Source organism: Lipotes vexillifer, unplaced genomic scaffold, assembly GCF_000442215.2.
Source record: "Lipotes vexillifer unplaced genomic scaffold, Lipotes_vexillifer_v1.1 scaffold926, whole genome shotgun sequence".
NCBI classification, from domain to species: domain Eukaryota; kingdom Metazoa; phylum Chordata; class Mammalia; order Artiodactyla; family Lipotidae; genus Lipotes; species Lipotes vexillifer.
In genome coordinates this window covers 1,183,713-1,190,729 of record NW_006798085.1, presented here as the reverse complement: position 1 = coordinate 1,190,729, position 7,017 = coordinate 1,183,713, and positions in this window count along the sequence as shown.

The window sequence follows — 7,017 nt, the reverse complement described above, 5'->3', positions numbered from 1 at the left end:
GCTGATTACCATGGAAACTGCTGTCTCTGCTGGCCTATGAAGAGGAGGACTGGGTGATGAAATGAAAAGGGGAGGATGTGTGAGAATGGAGTGGGGGCAGGACCTGGGAGGTAGGGACTGGGGTAAGGTAGAGGAAAGGAACTTCCATTTATTACTGTCTTCCTCGGTGCTGGACACTGAACTGGGTGCCTGACATACATTTGATCATCACAGCCCCCTGCAAGACAGACATTAATTCTTTTCCCCTCCCACCTCACCAACTGGAAAAACATATGCTGTTAATCAACAAGATGACCTATCACCATTCCCACTGCTTCTTATTGGAAAAGAAAACCTTGAACTCCCTGCCAACTAATCCTTATCAAAAACTCAGCTGTGGATGTTACTGAGCTCTGCCCACCAGAGCAGCAGCCAGCTCTACCCACCACTAGTCCCTCCCATCAGGAAACTTGCACAAGCCTCTTAGATAGCCTTATCCACCAGAGGGCAGACAGCAGAAGCAAGAAGAACTACAATCCAGCAACCTATGGAACAAAAGCCACATTCACAGAAACATAGACAAGATGAAAAGGCAGAGAGCTATGTACCAGATGAAGGAACAAGAGAAAACCCCAGAAAAACAACTAAATGAAGTGGAAATAGGCAACCTTCCAGAAAAAGAATTCAGAATAATGATAGTGAAGATGATCCAGGACCTCAGAAAAAGAATAGAGGCAAAGATCGAGAAGATGCAAGAAATGTTTAACAAAGACCTAGAAGAATTAAAGAACAAACAAACAGAGATTAACAATACAATAACTGAAATGAAAACTACACTAGAAGGAATCAATAGCAGAATAACTGAGGCAAAAGAACGGATAAGTGACCTGGAAGACAGAGAGATGGAATTCACTGCTGTGGAACAGAATAAAGAAAAAAGAATGAAAAGAAATGAGAACACTCTAAGAGACTTCTGGGACAACATTAAACACAACAATGTTCACATTATGTTGTGAATAGGGGTCCCAGAAGGAAAAGAGAGAGAGAAAGGACCGAAGAAAATATTTGAAGAGATTACAGTTGAAAACTTCCTTAACATGGGAAAGGAAATAGCCACCCAAGTCCAGGAAGTGCAGAGACTCCCATACAGAATAAACCCAAGGAGAAAAACGCCAAGACACATAGTAATCAACTTGGCAAAAATTAAAGACAAAGAAAAATTATTGAAAGCAGCAGGGGAAAAACGACAAATAACACACAAGGGAACTCCCATAAGGTTAACAGCTGATTTTTCAGCAGAAACTCTATAAGCAAGAAGGGAGTGGCATGACTTATTTAAAGTGATGAAAGGGAAGAACCAACAACCAAGATTATTCTACCCAGCAAGGATCTCATTCAGGTTCGATGGAGAAATCAAAAGCTTTACAGACAAGCAAAAGCTAAGAGAATTAGGCACCACGAAACCAGCTCTACAACAAATGCTAAAGGAACTTCTCTAAGTGGGAAACACAAGAGAAGAAAAGGACCTACAAAAACAAACCCATAAAAATTAACAATAAGGTAATAGGAACTTACATGTCGATAATTACCTTAAACGTGAATGGATTAAATGCTCCCACCAAAAGACACAGGCTCACTGAATGGATACAAAACCAAGACCCATATATATGCTGTCTACAAGAGACCCACTTCAGACCTAGGGACACATACAGACTGAAAGTGAGGGGATGGAAAAAAATATTACACGCAAATGGAAACCAAAAGGAACCTGGAGTAGCGATACTCATATCAGATAAAATAGACTTTAAAATAAAGAATGTTACAAGAGACAAGGAAGGACACTGCATAATGATCAAGGGATCAATCCAAGAAGAAGATATAACAATTATAAATATATATGCACCCAACATAGGAGCACCACAATACATAAGGCAACAGCTAACAGCTATAAAAGAGGAAATGGACAGTAACACAATAATAGTGGGGGATTTTAACACCTCACTTACACCAATGGACAGGTCATCCAAACAGACAATTAATAAGGAAACACAAGCTTTAAATGACACAATAGATCAGATAGATTTAATTGATATTTATAGGACATTCCATCCAAAAACAGCAGATAACACTTTCTTCTCAAGTGCACACAGAACATTCTCCAGGATATATCACATCTTGGGTCACAAATCAAGCCTCAGTAAATTTAAGAAAATTAAAATCACATCAAGCATCTTCTCTGACCACAGCGCTATGAGATTAGAAATGAATTACAGGGGAAAAAACCTAAAAAACACAAACACATGGAGGCTAAACAATACGTTATTAAATAACCAAGAGATCACTGAAGAAATCAAAGAGGACATCAAAAAATAACTAGAGACAAATGACAGTGAAAACACGATGACCCAAAACCTATGGGATGCAGCAAAAGCACTTCTAAGAGGGAAGTTTATAGCAATACAAGACCACCTCAAGAAACAAGAAAAATCTCAAATAAACAATCTAACCTTACACCTAAAGGAACTAGAGAAAGAAGAACAAACAAAACCCAAAGTTAGCAGAAGGAAAGAAATCATAAATATCAGAGCAGAAATAAATGAAATAGGAACAAAGAAAACAATAGCAAAGATCAATAAAACTAAAAGCTGGTTCTGTGAGAAGATAACAAAAATTGATAAACCATTAGCCAGGCTCACCAAGAAAAAGAGGGAGAGGATGCAAATCAATAAAATTAAAATGAAAAGGAGAAGTTACAATAGACACCACAGAAATGCAAAGCCTCCAAAGAGACTACTACAAGCAACTCTATGCCAATAAAATGGGCAACCTGGAAGAAATGGACAAATTCTTAGAAAGGTATAAGCTTCCAAGACCGAACCAGGAAGAAAGAGAAAATATGAACAGACCAATCACAAGTAATGAAATTGAAACTGTGATTAAGAATCTTCCAACAAACAAAAGTCCAGGACCAGATGGCTTCACAGGTGAATTCTATCAAACATTTAGAGAAGAGCTAACACCCATCCTTCTCAAACTCTTCCAAAAAAATTGCAGAAGAAGGAAAACTCCCAAACTCATTCTATGAGGCCACCATCACCCTGATACTAAAACCAGACAAAGATACTACAAAAAAAGAAAATTACAGGCCAATATCACTGATGAATATAGATGCAAAAATCCTCAAAAAATACTAGCAAAACACTAGCAAACAGAATCCAACAACACATTAAAAGGATCATACACCATGATCAAGTGGGATTTATCCCAGGGATGCAAGGGTTCTTCAATATACGCAAATCAATCAATGTGATGCACCATATTAACAAATTGAAGAATAAAAACCAATAGATGCAGAAGAAGCTTTTGACAAAATTCAACGACACATTTATGATAAAAACTCTCCAGAAAGTGGGCATAGAAGGAACCTACCTCAACATAATAAAAGCCGTATATGACAAACCCACAGCAAACATCTTTCTCAATGGTGAAAAACTGAATGAATTTCCTCTAAGACCAGGAACAAGACAAGGATGTCCAGTCTCACCACTCTCACCACTCTTATGCAACACAGTGTTGGAAGTCCTAGCCATGGCAATCAGAGAAGAAAAAGAAATAAAAAGAATACAAATTGGAAAAGAAGAAGTAAAACTGTCACTGTTTGCAGATGACATGATACTATACATAGAGAATCCTAAAGATGCTACCAGAAAACTACTAGAGCTAATCAATGAATTTGGTAAAGTTGCAGGATACAAAATTAATGCACAGAAATCTCTGGCATTCCTATACACTAATGATGAAATATCTGAAAGAGAAATGAAGGAAACACTCCCATTTACAATTGCAACAAAAAGAATAAAATACCTAGGAATAAACCTACCTAGGGAGACAAAAGACCTGTATGCAGAAAACTATAACACACTGATGAAAGAAATTAAAGATGATACAAACAGATGGAGAGATACACCATGTTCTTGGATTGGAAGAATCAACCTTGTGAAAATGACTATACTACCCAAGCAATCTACAAATTCAATGCAATCCCTATCAAACTACCAATGGCATATTTTACAGAACTAGAACAAAAAATCTTAAAATTTGTATGGAGACACAAAAGACCCCTAATAGCCAAAGCAGTCTTGAGGGAAAAAAAACCAGAGCTGGAGGAATCAGACTCCCTGGCTTCAGACTATCTACAAAGCTACAGTAATCAAGACAATATGGTACTGGCACAAAAACAGAAATATAGATTAATGGAACAGGATAGAAAGCCCAGAGATAACCCATGCACCTATGGTCAACTAATCTATGACAAAGGAGACAAGGATATACAATAGAGAAAAGACAGTCTCTTCAATAAGTGGTGCTGAGAAAACTGGACAGCTACATGTAAAAGAATGAAATTAGAACACTCCCTAACACCATACACAAAAATAAACTCAAAATGGATTAGAGACCTAAATGTAAGACTGAACACTATAAAACTCTTAGAGGAAAACATAGGAAGAACACTCTTTGACATAAATCACAGCAAGATCTTTTTTGACCCACCTCCTAGAGAAATGGAAATAAAAACAAAAATAAACAAATGGGACGTAATAAAACTTAAAAGCTTTTGCAAAGCAAAGGAAACTACAAACAAGACGAAAAGACAGCCCTCAGAATGGGAGAAAATATTTGCAAACGAATCAATGGAGAAAGGATTAACTTCCAAAATATACAAACAGCTCATGCAGCTCAATATTAAAAAACAAACAACCCAATCCAAAAATGGGCAGAAGACCTAAATAGACATTTCTCCAAAGAAGACATACAGATGGCCAAGAATCACATGAAAAGCTGCTCAACATCACTAATTATTAGAGAAATGCAAATCAAAACTACAATGAGGTATCACCTCACACCAGTTAGAGTGGGCATCATCAGAAAATCTACAAACAATAAATGCTGGAGAGGGTGTGGAGAAAAGGAAACCCTCTTGCACTGTTGGTGGGAATGTAAATTGATACAGCCACTATGGAGAACAGTATGAAGGTTCCTTAAAAAACTAAAAATAGAATTACCATATGACCCAGCAACCCCGCTACTGGGCATATACCCAGAGAAAACCATAATTCAAAAAGGCACATGCACCCCAGTGTTCATTGCAGCACAATATACAATAGCCAGGTCGTGGAAGCAACCTAAATGCCCATCGACAGATGAATGGATAAAGAAGATGTGGTACATATATACAATGGAATATTACTCAGCCATAAAAAGGAATGAAATTAGGTCATTTGTAGAGACGTGGATGAATCTAGAGACTGTCATACAGAGTGAAGTAAGTCAGAAAGAGAAAAACATATCTTATATTAATGCATATATGTGGAACCTAGAAAATGGTATAGATGAACCGGTTTTCAGGGCAGAAATTGAGACACAGATGTAAAGAACAAATGTATGGACACCAAGTGGGGAAAGCGGCGTGGGGGGCGGGGGTGGTGGTGTGATAAATTGGGAGATTGAGATTGACATATATACACTAATGTGTATAAAATGGATAACTAATAAGACCCTGTTGTATAAAAAAATTAATTAAATTGGGCTTCCCTGGTGGCGCAGTGGTTGGGAGTCTGCCTGCCGATGCAGGGGACATGGGTTCGTGCCTCGGTCCGGGAAGATCCCACATGCCACGGAGTGGCTGGGCCCATGAGCCACGGCCGCTGAGCCTGCACATCCAGAGCCTGTACTCCACAACGGGAGAGGCCACAACAGTGAGGGGCCTGCATACCGCAAAAAATAAAATTAATTAATTAATTAAATTTAAAAATGCAGGTTCATGGGCCCCACCCAATCTTAAAAAAAAAAAACAAAAAACAACTCAGCTGTGAGAAATGATATTCATACAGAGATGCCTGAAAAACAGGCAGCCCATCCGCTGCTGAAGATGCGTGGCTCTACAAGGCAGGGCATGTGCTGGGGAAGTTGGATCGTAATCTCTAGATGGGATAGATGGGATAGTGTGTGCTGGGGAAAGGTGGAGGCGGGGTGCAGTGGGTGGAGGTAGAGAGGGTGGTAGGCTTCAATGCAGAGCTGGAAAAGGCACACTGGATGTTATAGTAACTATGGTTTTCTTAACACAAACTACAGGCAGTAAAGCTCAACATTTGCAAAGCTGGTTTTTCTGCAATTCGGGCCATAAAAGCAACCCCACATAATGGGGCTTGACATACAAAGGGACTTGTCATCCCTTCTGCAGCACCTTAAAAAGTAATTTTTTTTTTACATCTTTATTGGAGTATAATTGCTTTACAATGATGTGTTAGTTTCTGCTTTATAACAAAGTGAATCAGTTATACATATACATATGTTCCCATATCTCTTCCCTCTTGCGTCTCCCTCCCTCCCCCCCTAACACCCTACACAAAAATAAGCTCAAAATGGATTAAAGACCTAAATGTAAGGCTAGAAACTATCAAACTCTTAGAGGAAAACATAGGCAGAACACTCTATGACATAAATCACAGCAAGATCCTTTTTGACCCACCTCCTAGAGAAATGGAAATAAAAACAAAAATTAAAAAGCAATTTTGATTGCTGCGAATGAGCAGACTCTATGAGACCCTTTCTATCATGTTATCAAAGTCCAAACGATGTCTCTTTCATGATCAGCATAGTGGTTTTCTAAAATTATCATCTCTTTGATTCATTTTAAGTCACGGTATTTAATTTCTTTGAAACATGCAAATGACAGTAAGGGAGGGTGTGAAGTATTTCTGTTTATTTAAAATAAGATGGAATAACTGTACTTTGCCCTATTTCTCTTGCTATTACAACTAAGATCCCTGGACATTGTGTATAAAACAAACATAAGAAGACTCTGACAGGTGGAGAGAAGAAGGCAGGCCCCCTAGTCCTCAGGATGGGAGGAAAGCCATGAACTTTCTTTTTGCCTCATATTTCCCATACTTGGAGCTGAAGAAGCCAGCAACCCAGACACACCAACAGGCACAGACAAAAAGAGCCCCAGCCAAAACCTTCTCTCTCTATCCAAAG